Here is an 18674-nt window from a genome sequence, read left to right on the forward strand (position 1 = left end):
GGTATTGATAATCTTGGGCTGTTAATGGAACAATTTACATTTGGTATCAGAGCAAATCAATAACTGAATATTTCCAAGCGTTTTATATGCCCTGCGATCATCCATTAAGTTTTGGGAAATCCTGGAGGTTTAACATTCCCAAATATCATTTATGAAAATGGCAATGACGAGTCCATCCTCCCTTGGAAAGATCGATTTCCTTGCTGGTGGGTACTGGTGGGTACTGTGACAACATGAAACCGTTGATCTGTAGAATAGCCTCAAACTGAAGGATCGAATCCCCACACTGGCTATTCGACTTGAGAAGAAAAATAGTAGTCGGCCCTTTTGAATACGTCCTTCTGCAGCCACCAGCTTTTAATTCTAAAAAATATGCTCGGCCTCTGTACTAAGAATCAAATCCGACCCCTCCTGTTTTGACAGCTCCTGAGAATGATAGGTATGCTCACGAGAAACTCAGGCTACCACTGAATTTTCCAGCGCTGTCAAAAGTTCATCGCATTGCCAGCTTCGAATCATACATTCTGTGCCTGGGCATATAGTTTGGAGTGACGTCTTTCCTTATTGGATTAATTCTGTTTTGAATGCGTCATATTGTATGATATTTAAAAGTTAATACCAGTATTTGTATAACCCAAGACTGAATTCTTAGAACGTTTTTTGGATTCAAGGGCAAGATTTATGCACTTTTGGCATTGTTTGAAATTTGGGCTTCTCTGGAGAATAACTATGAATCCCCTCAATATCGAAATGTATACTATAATCACATAAGGGTATTGACTGTATTGAATTTTATGCCCACCCAAACAATAATACTAAAGCTAAAGTAATGCGATATGGGGCCGATATGGTGAATAAATTCATCGTGACCATCGTTATTACTTGTCGTCCTGTCTCAACCGCCGTATTGTGATTTTTCATCATTTTGTATTTGCTGTAATGGAATCTGCGAAACTCTAAGTTGTTCCGTGGTGGTTGAGTGGTAAAAATCAAGGTTTTGGTTGCTGCTAGCTTGAGGCGTAAGATTTTGGCCCATAGTGGAATCAATAACAGCATATAAATATCTTGATATAATCCATTATATATTTTCTACAAGAACATGCTCTATAGAATAATGTGTTGGAAATTTATTTTTTTCCACAGAGTAATTGCGTTGATAATAGAAGTTATTGACGTTTGATTGTTTTGCCATATAATGATGGATCCATATAATGATGGATCTCTATAGTAATTGTTCTGTGACTGAATGTTTCGTATCAAGTATGTGTTATAAATCATTTATGCACATGAGATTTATGATTTTGTTAATCACCAAAGTGGTCAAAATCAGAATAATCATTTAGTGCATAAGTGACATAATGATTATTGATAGAAATTGCCAGTTATAAAATACCAACTAAAACTGGCGTCACTAATGATAGAACCTGAGAACTTACCCAAAGGAAAGTCTTGTTCTATAACTAGTTGACATGATGAGGTTTAATAGATATTTTGATTAAATAAATATTGATCATCCAAAGATGTCAGTTCTATTTGATTGAATATATTTATTACCTGCTTATGTTTTGGTATTTAATTATGTTAAGTATAAGATAGTATCTACCCAAAGGAGTGCTATATTATACTATTATGTCTACATCTGAATCGCGTTAGTTATGAGCTTATAGTTATTTCATTTTTAATTTGCAGGAGTTACCATGAATACACATGCTTCATCTGTTACATTGTTCACTAGTGTTAATTTTTCTGAATGGAAAGAACAAGTCAATTTCCATTTAGGTATTCAGGATCTTGACTTGGCACTCCTTGTGGATAAGCCTGCTGCTCTTACAAGAGACAGTACTGAGGCAGAAAAATCACACCATAAAGCATGGGAACGTAGTAACAGATTGAGCCTTATGTTTATTAAGATGACTGTTGCCAACAACATCAAGTCAACAATTCCACAAACAGAAAGTGCTAAAGGATATATGCAGTCTGTGGAAGAGCGTTTTCGTTCAGCTGATAAGTCACTCGCTGGTACTCTTATGGCAGAACTCACGACCATGAAGTTTGATGGGTTGCGAACTATGCAAGAGCACATTATAGAGATGACTAATATTGCAGCAAGGTTAAACTCCCTGGGACTTACAGTAGAGGATTCTTTTCTTGTCCAGTTCATCCTGAACTCGCTACCTTCTGAATATGGACCTTTTCAGATTAACTATAACACTATAAAGGATAAGTGGAATGTTAATGAATTGGCCAGTAGACTTGTTCAGGAAGAAGGACGTTTGAAAAATCAAGTGAATCACTCAGTAAGTTTTGTGAGTAATAAAGCTGGTAAAGAAAAGAAAGGAAAATCAAGTCATTTCAAGAAGAAAAAGGCACCTGCTAAGAATGGGCAGGATGAGGAAAAGAAGGAACTAAAGGATGTTCAATGTCATTTCTGTAAAAAGAAAGGACATTATCAAAGTGACTGTCCGAAAAGGAAAGCTTGGTTCGAAAAGAGAGGTGATTATCTATCTTTCGTATGTTTTGAATCAAATTTAGTTGAAGTTCCTATTAATACATGGTGGCTTGATACTGGTGCTACAACTCATGTTTCCAACAATGTGCAGGGATTTCTTACGATCCGAACCATAAATCCAAATGAAGATCGTTTTCTCTTTATGGGAAACGGAATGAAATCTTCAATTGAAGGCATTGGGACTTATTGTCTAATTCTAGAAAGTGGATATGTATTAAACTTATACAGTACCCTTTATGTACCTTCATTATCTAGAAACCTTATTTCCGCAAGTAAATTGGATATTTCTGGTTTTAGATGTATGATTGGATCTGGTTGTTTTGATTTATATAAGTTGAAACTGAATGACACGTTCTGGTATTCTAATTGATGGTTTATATAAGTTGAAACTGAATGACACTTATGCGAATTCCTTGTTGAATGTAGTAAATAATGTTGGATGTAAACGTAGCATGTTGAATGAAAATTCTGCTTTCTTGTGGCATAAACGACTAGGTCATATATCCAAAGAAAGAATGATGAGATTAGTAAGTAATGAAATTTTGTCTTTAGTGATCTAGAATTATGTGTGGATTGTATTAAAGGTAAACAAACCAAACATAATAAGAAAGGAGCCACTAGAAGCAGCCAGCTTCTTAAACTAATACACACTGATATTTGCGGACCTATGGACACTCCAGCCTTTAATGGAGAAAAGTATTTCATCACTTTTATTGACGATTTTTCCCGTTATGGTTATGTCTATTTGCTTCATGAAAAAAATCTCAATCTGTGAATGTCCTTGAGACGTTTGTAAAGGAAGTTGAGAGGCAATTAGAAACTGGTAATGCAAGATTCATTGGGAGTGGTGAAGTCAGTGGGAGTACTAGAAGAGAAATAGTAGAAATAAAGGAAACAAGGGTAAATGTTACATTGCCTAGAATAGTTCCTCCATCTACTATTACTCCAAATGTTGTTCCAGCTGTTGTAGAACAGCATGATGATAATGAACAACATATAAATGAAGAAGTACTTCCTGAAGGAAATGACTTACATAATGCTGATATGCATGAACCACAACAAGTAGCATTAAGAAGACCTCAAAGAAATCGTAGGTCAGCTATTTCTAATGATTATGTGGTTTATATGCAAGAATCAGATTATGATTATGTGGTTTGGAATTGTTGATTACAAGGAGTGTCTGGAGATCTTGATGAGGATGTTTATATGGATCAACCTGAGGGTTTTTCTGTAGAAGGTAAAGAACAATTGGTGTGTAAACTTAAGAAGTCAATATATGGGCTTAAACAAGCATCCCGGCAATGGTATATTAAGTTCAATACCATTATTACATCTTTTGGTTTTAAGGAAAATACGGTTGATCACTGTATATACCAAAAGATCAGTGGGAGCAAGTTTATTTTACTGGTCCTTTATGTTGATGACATCTTGCTTGCTGCAAATAATTTAAGTATATTGCATGAGACTAAAGAATTTCTCTCGACGAACTTTGAAATGAAAGATATGGGAGAGGCATCCTATGTGATTGGATATAGCGATTCAGATTTTACTGGATGCATCGATACTAGAAAATCGACTTTTGGTTACCTGTTTATGTTTGTTCAAGGTGCCATATCATGGAAAAGTGCGAAACAGACTATCGTTGCTTCATCCACTATGGAGGCAGAATTTGTGGCATGTTATGAAGCCACAATTCATGCATTATGGTTGCAGAACTTTATTTCAGGACTTGCGGTTGTCGACACCATTAGCAAGCCGCTGAAAATTTATTGTGATAACTCTGCAGCAGTATTTTTCTCAAAGAACGACAAGTACTCTAAAGGTGCCAAACATATAGAACTAAAGTATCTTGTTGTGAAAGATGAGGTTCAGAAACAAAGAGTGTCAATCATGCACATCAGGACAAAACTTATGATTACAGACCCTTTGACGAAAGGGTTACAACCAAGACAATTTAAGGAACATGTTCAAAGAATGGGTCTTGGTTGTATTAATAATAATTGATGTGTGACATTCTGAGCTCTTTTATGTGTTTCTGATATACAATTATGTGTCTCTTGTTTTAATGAAGTATTGCGTATTTTATGTAATTTTAAACAAGAAAGAGTCTTATAAAGATATTATGTTTAATCATTATGATATAAGACATTATGTGGACCATTATGCTGTTTTATATAAATTATGAGTATGAATTGATGGATTGCTGGTATTGTAGTATATGGAAGGGAATGCATTGAATTAATAGTGCACAACCGCCATAACTCTCAGCAATTTATCATAGTATGATGTTCAACACTTAATATTATGAATACTCGGGTCAAGTGGGAGAATGTTAGAAATCTGCAGTTTCTAAATCTTAATGTGACCCGATTAAAGCATTAAAGCATTAGATCTTAAGCGTTGAATTGGTATATGATGGACGTACCAGATTAGAGTTAAATAATATATAAAGGATTGGGTCCTCTCTCTCCCACACACAAGAGTTGCATTCTTCTCCATCAAGAAGCACATAAAGGAAGTGAGGGCAAGAGGAGAGAAACCGAATTCTGAGAAGAAGACAGAAGACAGAAGACAGAAGATGGCAGCCATTACATCTTCCGCTGTTAGTCAAGGTATGTCATCTTAAACAACATATTAAGTTCTGAATGTGAAATATTTGGTATTGATAATCTTGGGCTGTTAATGGAACAATTTACAGTATGTATATACACTCCCTTTCAACGGATAGTTGAACCACAATTACCAAATTATCTAAAAATGCACACTCTGCTTTCGGTTTATCCTTTTTCAGTTTAAATTCGTGCTTTTAACTTTTTCAATACTTTTCCTTTATTGGCTTTTTAATTTAACTTCGATTTTAACAATTAATCATTCATTCTGTTCTCTGCGTTGTGTGTCGAGGACTCTGGCAGAGAGGTCGCTGAAGTGGAAATCAGTTGAAGCAGGTCGAAAATTTGAATTTGGATATTTTTTTCCTTTAATTTAATTAAAATTGATTGAATATAAAATTTAAATTTGCTTTTTGTTTTGAGCTTTCACAACATGGATGGATGGATAGCTGACGTTTGGAAATTTGCAAAATAGATTTAGAAAGTAATAAGAAGTTAATAATAAAATAAAATTGAAATTATAAAGGTTAATAAATTTACAAAATAATTTTTAATTGAATGGAAATGAATTTGTTAGTTAATTTTAAATATAATTTTTTTTAAATTAATGAAAGTAGGTACTTACTCGTTTTCGGTTACGTAAAATGGTATATATTCTTTTCAGTGTAAATATATAACTCTAAATGGTATAATAACATAAAATATAAAATATCAAGTTGAGTAAGAAAATTTATAAAATTTTAAATTTTTTTGCACATGATAAAGATTAATTGTATCATACTAATGATATCACTTCTTTTTTTTTTAAATGTTTTTTTGCACATGACAAAGATTAATTGTATGAATACTAATGATATCACTTCTTTTTTGATGTATTTGTTTTTTAAAATGTAACTTTAAACTTTAGGAGAACTATTTAACATGTTTTTCAAATATGTAATTCTATGTTCCATAATATTGTTACATTGATTTTGGGAAATTTGGAAATTAAGATAATGGTTACTTAAGTTTACATAAATTTCACTTTCATGTTATTTCAACTAAGTAATACTAGATACCAATTAACCTTATAAATTACAAGTTGATTTTCTTCACTATTATTTCATGGAAAATTCACAAGTTATCTTTTTGTATTTTTTTCAAATATCTTAATTTTTTTTCTTCGTATTTTTTTCAAATATCTTTTTTTTTTTTTTTTTAACCTATCTCTTATTAAGTCATTATTATTTAATTAATTTTTAAATATTTATATTTTTTAAATATATAAATTAGTTTTTAGCTACACTATATATATTGTCACAAAATTCTAAATAAGCATCCCATTTCCCCACATATACATATATATAATTAATTTGAATGAACACTTATATTTTTATTGTCTAGATTTTAGCATAAGTTAAAATTTCTTTTTGTTAAATTTCTTTTCATAGTTATATATTTTATATTATTTTTTTTCGTTAATAATTATAATTAAAAAATTGAAGAATCTCTCTAGTATTACATTTAATGCTTATTTCTGCTTAATATGACTATTGATTGGAACTCTCACTTTTAGCTTATAAAAATGTTTTGGTTTTTGTGGTTTTCAATTTATGAGGAAAGAACTGAGCAACCTTGTGGTAAAAGAAGTTTCATATTAGTAACTTAATTTTAATAATTTTATGTGAGTTCTTGTTGCATATTAATTTATTCCTAATTATTTTTAAGTGATATATTATTTATTTCTTATTCTCTTATTGTATTGTTATATTTTTTCTTAATTATTTTTTAATATATTGTCATTTTTTATTATATTATTATTTTGTTCATAATTATTTTTTCTTATTATATTTCCAAGTCATTTGTAGAACATATATTGTTTTTTGTTCGACATGTTTTCTTCTTCACTGAGCTTTATGGTTCCTCACATTTATAATGATGCTCAAATTTGTAACTAAACCTCAGTGAGAAGGATAAAAACCATTCCTCCCAACCCTTCATGACATGTGAGAATTTTCATAAGGAATATCATGAGATGGGCAATTAGATTTGCATTAAAAGAGAAATGGCAGCCCCCTCTAGCTAGAAGGAGCACGATACACATCACCATGCACTCACTGCTATTGATGGCTTGACAATCAATGAAGTTAATGAGTTTTGTTGGTCTGGTGTGACAATTGTACTTCGTTCAAGGGATCATTACTACACCCACATAAGAATGGAAAGAATAATAGTCATGAATGATATAGAGCACATGATTATGGATAATGGCTTGCAGGAAAGTTGGAAGATAGAAACACGGGCCTTCCTCAAGAATCATATTATTCTACATGTTTTCACACCTCGACTTTTATGATCTAGTTTTTGTTGGCATTGTAAGTGATTCATTCTTAGCCAGTTATATTTTGAACATCATTATAAGTTCAAAGATGTGGATTTTAAAGTGATAAGTGACTCCAGTTTTTTCTAGTCTCTTTTAGTCTATCCCTACCTTCTCTAGATCACCTTTGCATCCATTCCTAGTTATATTTGCCTTACTTTAGTTCATTCCAGGCACACATGAAGCTGAAATATTTGTGTGAATTGCTCCTTGGTTTAGTGATATTCAATGACTTGATATTTCAATCTCTAGAAGGGCTATAGAAATATTCAATAGTAGCAAGCCACCAATCAATTATGGATGATCAAATGAACAAGGTAATCATCATAGTGTTCCAAGGGTGATCTTCACAAGATGAAAAGCTTAGGACATACTACCTCAAATTATATTCTTCAGATTTGAGCCACAGAGGTATTTCAACTAATAAAATTAGATCTTCAAAGATTGACACAATATAAGGGTGTGATCAACTTGAACCCCATATGATGCTTCTGTCATTTATCTTCATCCTCAGGATTGTGCCATTTATATTTATATCATATACCAGCAACTACAGGGTTTACTGTGTTAAAGACTTAACCTTGTCAATTTTACTTCTATGCAAGGTTCTTGTCAATTTATGACCCAGATCGAAGGAGATATATCATAGATACTGATTTCAAGGCACTGAGATAAGGTCGTATTACAGGAGCAAGCTATCTCTGGCTAGATTATAGTTCAGACTACTTCAAATAATAATCACAAGTGCAAGCTTGATTAGTACGAAGTTAATGAAATCTAAATTATGTTATACTACGAGGTTACAACAGTACAAATATGTTATAGATGAGAATTGTAGTCACTATCATGGGATTTGTAGAGTATCAATTTCCATGTGTCATATCTTATCCATCATATCATGGCCAATATGGAGTTTGAACTTACTATTTTACATATCAAGGTGTTGTGTAGACATAATGAGTCATTGTCATGCAACTGGAGAGATCTGTAGTGATTCTTATGAACACCAGGTAGGCCAGAGTTTATAGAATGCAAATCATAAAATGTGAGTCATAGAAACAATGCAGGTCGAGGATCTTAAAGGGCTGAAACACTTCAGTAATGATGAACCGAAATAATGCCAATTATTGAGAGGGTTTGATGGAAAATTGTTACAACCTTCTTTATTTGCTCCTGTACCCCTACCTGATTGTGGCCTTCCTCCAAACACCTATGTTCCAATTTGTTGATGGTTTGGACTATTATTCAAACAAAAGATAAGAGTCACAGTCTCCCATCCAAGAGATCCAAGGCCTGTGGCCTCTTGCCAGCATTTCAGCCTCCTGTCCAAGGCTGTCAAGGTCTACGACCTACTTGTAACACATAGTTAGGGCTATGGCCTGCTGTAGGAGAGAAAAATCCAACTATGACAAGCCCAAACATCATGCAGAACTCACTCTCGGATGCATCTTCCTCCTTGTTGCAGTTTGGACCTATCAGAGATTACAAAGCAGTCCCAAACACATGGAAGAGTGCTTGACCTAGTTGCGCTCTAGCCTGGGCATATTTGGCCTAGAGACAAGGATTTTACACCCTCCAAACCGCTTACCAATAATTTGTTGTAGTAGCCCTCTTTCCATGGCTTGTAATATAGATGCAACACACCAAATGGCACAGAAAAATACCCAATGAGCATACCTCTGACTGTGGCCTTATCCAATGGGAAACTCACTCTCATAATCAAGAGTTAAACTTCCCAGAAAATCCTCTGGCCTCCACCCATGGTGCCTCAGACCTGTGACTCTCTCCCAAGGAAACTGCACCCTAAATAGAGATAAACGTCTTCATAAACTTGACTTTTGACACCTATGTCATTTCCTTAGATGTCCACCTTTTTCAGAGGCGTGGATGATGCACTTGGATGTGTCAAAATGTGGTGAGAGGACACCTATATATATACAATTCGATGGGGGCTCATGGGACGTGACCATTAGGCTTGATGAGTCGACACAAGGATGAGGCCGACCTTATAAATTTACTTGAGAGAACATAAACTCAAAAACCCATTTTCCTTATCCAAATTTGGCCATCTTTTGATCAATTTTGGTCTTATCGAAGAGAGGAATTTAATATTACAATAATCTTTCCCATAGGAGCTGTCCAAAGTGGAATTTGGCCCTATTTGCCAATTTTAACAAACCAACATGATGGAGTGTAGATAGATTAACCCTCCAATTGTGCAAGGAAATTTTTGGTTGACAGACTTACCTTTTATAGGACCTAGTTCATTCTAACAAACAAGAAATGCTTGGGAATTAGTGCCCTGTGTCATTTTCAAATGCTGCAATGGGTTATGAGTTCTCTGGCAATGTTATCGAGGCAGCTGTTACAAAAATAGCAAAAGATTATCCTTGGTCATTTCACAGAGATTGTTTTCCTTTAGAAACAGAGAGAGATTGTTTTTACAATACCTTCTTTGGTTTGTGGCATGTAAGTAGATCTTGAGAGTAATATAGAATAGGAAAACCAATTGGTCAACTTGTGATAAAGGTGAGTAACTTCTTGGACACCAACTTCTAAACCTGCCATATTCATCTAAGAACACCAGATCAAGAAATCTCTAAGGCTTCAACTACACTGATTATGTCATAGAAGTTGGAACAACCAGAGATGCCATTGATGTGTAACTGTTAACATTCTGGAGATGATAGCACGTGTGTCTTTCAAGTTTCATCACCAATCATAGTGAAAACAACAAATTTTACCACTAATATAGTTCCTCGGTCATGGATATCAATCAAGCCTAGTTAGCCTTACTTGCTTGGTAAGGAGATGAGGCTTCATGTTTTCCATCCTGTTTTCCCCAAAGAAAGTTACTTTGCCAATTTAAATTATTCATTACTTTCCCCTTTTACAAGCAAACACTTGGAAAAAAAAGGATTTCACACTTGGGAGTGTTTTGTAGGAAAAAGGGAAAGGTAGTGGGTATCCTAGTAGTAGTTGCATTGGTCATATCATCATTACACCACTTTTCATATGGGTCTTCACAATAGAGAATCACCATTACACTTTGTTGATTTATAAGCAATGATTTGGTTGAGTGAATTGGTACAAAGTCACTACGATATATGTTATTTATGGATCAAGAAATGTCAAAAGATTTTCCTTGTATGGATCATACTAGAATAATTGAATTGTTTCAGATATATGGGAATGATGACCTTATATTGTTTGACCTATCAGAGATAGCAGACCAATGCCAAGCAAAGAAATTAAACATTATATATGATAAGTGGGATCACCCATGACAATCTTTACTTCAGCCTAATCTAGGTGAATTCGAGGGGCCTGCTCTCATAATTACTTTTGAAGAGACTATGCTAAGTATGGGGGAAATATGCATTCTCCATCTTAATCCTCCATGGAAACTTCGAGGTCAAACCCTTAGCTATGGCTCAGGCTTACTGAGTTGTTACCTACTATGTGACCTTCCATTGATAGTTTCTGATGGATTTATTTATTTATTTGATCCTTTGGGTTTGGTCCTTAATACGTCTTTGAACCCTGGTCATTTTATACCTTCAAGATCACCAAGTGCAAAAATTTATTATGTACAAGGTGAAAATTTGCCTGGGAGGTTCTAAGATCAATTTCTTCCACTTTCTGTTAGCAAAACCCTTTCTTTTGGCTCATCTAATTCTACAATTATTTGTATGCCTTCGAAGTATAACTCTACAAAAGGCACTGTTGAAAGTGGTGATCAGAGAATCAAATGATTATTTAACAAATTTAAATATCATGGTTTTGTTGTATTGTTGGTTTTTATGTCAGCTAAACAGGGGTTATTGTCAACTCGGGAAATAGGATTATCATTTCCATGCCAAAAATATGTTGTCTCTATGGGTCCCACATTTTCCTTTCTAAGAAGTTTATTTCTTGAAAAAAGGTGGAGAAAATTTCAAATATCAAATCTATTTAGTAGCTCAAGTGTTGCGACAAAATTGCATACTATAGATGTATGCATAGTTGAAGATGGGAGCGAAATTACTAACAAATGGCTTGTTGCCATTACCCTTGGCTCTGGACAAACAAGTGTGGCATTGGACATGAGGTATATGTCTTACAACTTGGCTCAAATTGCTGGTGTTGCTACAAATGTGTCCCATAATGGAAAAACTACAAGGGTTTGTGTAGATAATTGCATCTTATCCCCCCTTCCATTGAATTTCTCAGTTAGCATGCTAGTGATGATCATTGTATGTTTTCTTATATCCCACAATGTGGGGCGATATCTATTTGAAAATGAAGCCTTCATAACTGCTTTAGGAAATAAACATGACACACACAATCAACTTATTGCCTCTTGGAATAAGGCATTGATGGATTTTGTTCACCATTCCTATGTGGGATTAATGGTGGAATTTGAAAGACTTAGAAAGGATCCTTTAACTTCATGTGTGGACTTATCTGTTGCTCAAGTTGTGAGTGGGATCTTGCAAATATCTACTGATAAAGTTTATTCATTTTGGCCACGGGAAGCCTAAAATACTATCTCCTAATCAACTTCCATATATTGAAGGTTTTATGAGTACTTCGAAAGTTCCAGATGTTCAGTGGTAATGTCTGATAAACGGAGTTACAAGGCATTTTTACTCATGTCTTGTTGAACTACTTGTTTGGCAAAAATGTTGTTGTTTGCTTGTGTTTGTGCTATGCGTAAATCTAAAACGTGTTATATTTTCTTCACCTTGCAATGTTGTTATTGACAACATGCTTCTATTTTGGGTCGAAGAAATCTAGCATGCACGAGATTTTTTTCACTACAATGTGGTTCTTGGCAATATGCTTTTGTTTGTGCTAGAAGTAAATATTACCATGTGCTAGATTTACTTTATCTAGAAATGTTATAATGTGTTTTTGTTCGTGCTAGAAGGAAATCTGGCATACATTAGATTCCTTTCACCCTTCTATGAGTTTATTGACAATGTGGTTGTATATGTGTTAGAAAAAAATCTAGTGTGCACTAGATTTCTTTCACATTGCAATGTTGTTGTTTGCAGTTCAATTGTTTGTGCTAGAAGGAAATCTAGTATGCATCACATTTCCCTCACCTTACAATGATGTTATTGGCAATGTGCTTGTGATTTTGCTAAAAGGAAATCTAGTATGTGCTAGATTTATTTTGCCCTAGAATGTTATTGGTAATATGTTTGTGTTCTTGCTATAACAAAATCTAGTATGCGCTAGATTCTTTAGCCCTACAATGTTATGTGTTTGTGTTTGTGCTAGAAGGAAATCTATCACACACTGGATTTCTTTTGTCTTACAATGGTGTTTTTGGCAATATGCTTGTTTGAGATAGAAGTAAATCTGATATGTAGTATGTTTCTTTCACCCTACAATATTGTTATGTGCTTGTGTTTGCGAGAGAAAGAAATCTAGCATGTGTTAGATTTCATTCACCTTACAATGTTGTTATTGGTGACATGTTTGTGTTTGATATATAAGTAGAAATAGCATGTTAGATCTAATTCACCTTGCTATATTGTTATTTGAAATATGATTATGTTTGTGATAGAAGAAAATATAGCATGAGATAAATTTATTTTACCCTACAGTATTGATGTTGGCAATATGTTTGTGTATGGTGGAAGGAATTCTAACATGCACTAAATTTATTTTGCAATGCACTATTGGCATTAGAAACGTACTTGTGTTTGTACTAGAATAAAATCTAGTAGACAATAGATTTCTTTCACAATGCAATATTGTTGTTGGCAACGTGCTTGTATTTGTGCTAGAATGAAATATAACTTGCATTGGATTTCTTTTTCAATGTAATATTTTTGGAAATGTACTTGTGTTTGTGCTAGAAGGAATTCTATCACGCGTTGGATTTCGTTTGCCCTACAATGTTATTGTTGGCAATGTGCTTGTGTTTATGCTATAATTAAATCAAGCGTATGCTAGATATCTTCCACCCTGAAATGTTGTTTTTGACAATGTGATTGTGTTTGTGCTAGAAGAAACTCTAGAATGTGTAAGATTTCTTTTACTTTACAATGTTTTTTGAGTAATATGCTTCTATTTATGTTATAAGGAAATTTAGCGCGTGGTGGATTTCGTTCACCTTATAATATTGTTAATGGCAATGTGCTTGTGTTTGTGCTAGAAGGAAATCTAGCATGTGCTAGATTTATTTGACCATGCAATGTTGCTTCTAGCAATATGCTTATGTTTGTAGTAGAAGGAATGATATTGATTATTAGCTTTCATTTGAGGTCCAATGTTTCTGTTCGAAATGGGCTTCTACTTGTGATAGAAGGAAAGCTAGCACATTATATTTCCTTCATAATGCAATGTTCTTATTAGAAATATGTTTGTTGTTATGCTAGAAGGAAGGTTAGAATGTGTTAAATTCCCTTCATATTGCAGTTGAAAAACGTGTTTGTGTTTGTGATAGAACTAAATCTTGCATGCGTTAATTTTTTTCGCAATGCAAAATTATTGTTGGAAATGTGCTTGTATTTCTGTTAGAAGGAATTATAGAATGCACTAGATCTTTGTTCTTGTGCCAAAAGGAAAAATATTAAGATTTCACCCTCACCAAGGTTAGTGCTCCGATATTGTTCTTGGCAGTGCATTTGTGATTATGCAAGAAGGATACCTAGTGATTATTAACTTTCTTCTAGACACCATTACACTTATGCAACCAATGCTTTAGGAGTGACATTGTTTAAATAATCACAATGGTTAGAGTTATAGCTTTTGATATGCCTTTTTATTGCATTTGGAACCATTTATGAAGATCAATGACAGTGCAAAATAATCGTATATTTAATATATATTATTGTTGACACTACATTTTTTCTTGAGTTGGAAGGAAAGATAACTGTATATCTTTCCTTTTGGCAGAAACACAATAATCCAATCATAGTTATTTTATCCATGGAGAATAATGTGAGCTTTGTATAATTTTTAAGTTTATGAATAAATATTTTATTGAGGTACACTATATTTTTCTTCCAATGCAATTTCTTTGCTTTTAGAATAAAAATGAGAATTATCTAGTATTTACAGTACCAAAACTTTTATTTGGAAGAAAACCTCTAGTTTGGATTTCGATTATCAAGTTCAAACATCAAACATCTTCACTAAGTGAAATATAAATATAATTTCTCCTTCTCATGGGGATTTTAGACATCTTATGTAGCATCAATCTTGGAATTTCTTGTATTTTCCAAAGGACCATGTTTTGGTTCTTCAACGTCTACAAATTTCTTACGATCATTATTCATACACATGCATCAAGACTACAAGTGTCATTTCTAAAGTTAAATAGGAACTTCCTGGTTTGACATGAGGTTATATTTTTCATTCTATGATACTATCTACATCTCTAATTGCTTGGTCTTCATATATATATTTGTGTAATTTTTATGTAAAGTAAATGATGATAATTAAATTTTGTTGCACACACGATAATAAGATGTAGTACATAAAAAAATAGTCCTCAATTGAAAATAAATATAACAAGAATAAATAAATTATTTTTTAATTTAAAATGTCGAAAAGAACAGAGCACCTTACGTAACAGAACTAGAAGCACCTTACGAAACTGAACTAGGCGCACCTTTGTGTAGCTGGAGTTGTAGATTGGAGTAGGCTTTGAAGAGCGGCAACAACAAACAAAACATAGGAGAACTCGGAATAGAACAAAGCAGAGCCCGCGTCAATCACCGTCGGAAAAAGAGCTAGAGGTTGAAAACTTCAAATGATATATCGGTGAAGGAGAAAGAGGATATGGAGGGATTGGATTGCAATGGAAATAACCTGGCATGTGATTTGCCAAGGAATATAAGCGCAGTTGGAAGTGTGCCAATATGGAATATTGGTTTCTGTTGGCTTATGGATTGAACTCCAAATCCATTGATTCGATAATAGGAATGGATTTGTTGGTGACATGATAATAGGAATGGATTTGTTGGTGACATGACAAGCCCATCAAGATAGTGGTGACACCACGCAGAAGAGGAAGTGAAAGTGATGTTGAGATTGAAATTGAGATTGATCAACCAAATCGAAATTCTAGCACATTTGGTAAGTAGAAAAAGAAGAAAAAGAGAGAGGTCCAAGAGAACGAGATAAGGGAAAAGCGGTGTGCAATCCAAGATTGAAATTGAGATTGATCAACCAAATCGAAATTCTAGCACATTTGATAAGTAGAAAAAGAGAGATCCAAGAGAAGAAGATAAGGGAAAAGCGGTGTGCAATCCAAGTTAATGGGGAAGGTGAGGGCATATCCATGTTATTTATATTTTTTTTGTAAGTGGAGTAAATACTATTTAGAGCGAACTGTTTTATGTGGAGTATTCCGGATTTTGGATTAGGTTTTCAGAAAAATGGTTCCTAATTTCTAAAATGCACGAAGGAGGAGCTTGAATTTAAGGAAATTAATAGAGATGTTAGTCTTTATGATGATGAGATGAAGAAGGAGCTTGAATTTAAGGAAATTAATAGAGATGTTAGTCTTTATGATGATGAGATGAGGTAAAGCTATAAGTGCAACACCTGTTACAAATTTTTTCGATCTTTTAAGGCAAAGCAGAACAAAGTAGAGTAAAACAGGGGGTTAAACATATGGAGGAAAAAAATCAATGAACCAATGGGATTAACTCATAAACAACAAAAGGATTTTCTCAGAGACATAGGGTAAACAAGTCACTTAAATTAATTAAGAAACATGTTGACCAAAATTTGGGTTAATCTAATGGGAATATATGGAGGAAACGGGAACAAATCAATGAACCAGTGGGATTAACTCATAAACAACAAAAGGATTTTCTCGGGTAAACATGTCACTTAAATTAATTAAGAAACATGTTGACCAAAATTTGGGTTAATCTAATGGGAATATATGGAGGAAACGGGAACAAATCAATGAACCAGTGGGATTAACTCATAAACAACAAAAGGATTTTCTCGGGTAAACATGTCACTTAAATTAATTAAGAAACATGTTGACCAAAATTTGGGTTCATCCACTGGGAGAGTGCTAGGTCATTCCTAGGGGATGCGAGTTATACTAATACAATTTGGTTAATTAAAATTTTTATTAAAATTTTTATTTAAAATTTTGGTTAAATAACTATAATGCATCAGAGTTAATGAAAACTAAATATCATACACATGTAAAAATTGGATAAGACTATATTGAGTAGATCTGGTTAAAAAGAAGAGAGTCACAACCATATTTGCATACATGGAATTGCATATTGGAATAGAATTTGAACAACAACAATAAATAAAACAAAGTTCAAATAGTTGCTCTTATCTTTACTTGCAAATTTTCAATAAAACACAAAGAAAATAAGGAATATAGAGATTGCTTCTCACAAAGGAGATCAAAAGAACTACTATAACATGTACCTAAAGCCAGAATCCCATGGCCAACACTAAGAGATAGTAACAAAATCCAGTTTGTTTTTTTTTCCAGTAAATAACTATTGAAGTATAGTTGCCTCCTCCTCTACCCATAACCTACATGATTCAAACACAAACTCAGACGCAGATAAGAGACCACACATGAGTCAACCCCACATGCACATTAGGGAACGGATAAAAAAATATATATATTGAAATTTTGTATGATGTGATATATGTACACTTCTTTTGAATGGATATTTCCAAAACAAATTATCAACCATTTACCTTATCTACATCTTGAATATTAAACTCGTAATTATGTTTAAATTTATGTTTTTCCGTTACTTTTTATTGCGTTTTTGAATTTATCATTTATAAGTCAGTGAGGAAAATATCACTTGGCATTAGTTAAAAATTTTAGTTTATTTATATATATATATATATATTATAATGATTAAATTTTATTACTATTATAATAATATAATTAATTATATAAAATTATATTTAATTAAAAATAAAATTAATCAATTTCAATTTGGGACAATGAAAAAATTACTCAAATAAATACAATTTATTATAAATTTAAAATATTAATAATAATAATAAAATAAACTTCCAATTAAAAACATTTTCAAAACACATAATACCCTAATGTTTAATTAATTAAAAAAAACAGAGGAGGAGAGACGTCTCCAAAAAAACAAAGCCTTTATTTGCAAAACATCGTATGAGTATAATCACAAAATTATGCGCTGTACTTCCTATAAATGCATTAAAAAAAAATCAAATAGGTTCCGGATTTAATTTAAAAATTTGATATCTGAATTCCTAATTTAAGGGTAAAACTAATGAAGAACCGGTCAAGCGTGCATAGGAAACCACAGATGAATTAAAGAAAAAACACGTTCAAGAGATTAATGAATGTCATGGAAGATAACTGATTGGAGTTAAACTAACACAGGTGGGGTTAAATGAAAAAGATAATTTAATACGCAGGATGCAGAAGGGTTAATCAAAATGAAAAGATAATTTGATACGCAGGATGCATAAGGGTTAATCAAAAGGAGAAATTTAATATAACATAGTTAAACTGTGTTAATGAAAACTAAAGTAAAAATATCGAGAAGGAAAGCAATCTATTAGTACCCAGAGTGGCAGATTGGAGTAGGGTTTGAAAGCGGCAACAATAGCAGCCAGAAGAGAGCAAAGCCCACGTCCCCAGGTGAAGGTGAAACGGCACGATGCAGAAGGGTTAATTAAAGGAAGGAACAACTCACGTCCCCATGTGAAGGTGAAAGAGCATGAGGCCCAGAGATCCTACTGATATACCAGTTGGGGAGAAAGAGGATAAGGAGGGATTGGATAGCAACTGGAGTAATTTAATATATGGCTTGCCTGCGAATTTTCACAGCAGTTGGCAGTGTGTAGATCCGGACTCGTTTTTGTTGGGTTATGGACTCAACAAAACCCTTTGATTCGGCTCTGAGAAAGGTTTGTATCGTCGCATATTGGGGCGCTCTAAAACCCATCAAGGTAGTGGTGATGCGAAGAATGTTACAGACAAGAAGCCCAACAAGAAGACGGAGAAAGAAGTGAGAGAGATGCTGAGATTGAGATTGATTACCCAACTGGAAATTCAAGTACTCTTGATAAATGGAGAATGGCAAAGAGATTCGAAAGACCAAAGAAGTTCACGCAAATTTTATAAGTGGACAAGGAGACCAAAAAGGCAAAGAAAAGGGAAAAGTGATATGCAATCCAATTTAATGAACAAGAGGGCACGGCATTGTGC

This window comes from Pinus tabuliformis, chromosome 2_2 (genome assembly GCF_031772625.1).
Source record: "Pinus tabuliformis cultivar Carrire ecotype Pingquan chromosome 2_2, CPIR1, whole genome shotgun sequence".
Classification (NCBI taxonomy): Eukaryota; Viridiplantae; Streptophyta; class Pinopsida; order Pinales; family Pinaceae; genus Pinus; species Pinus tabuliformis.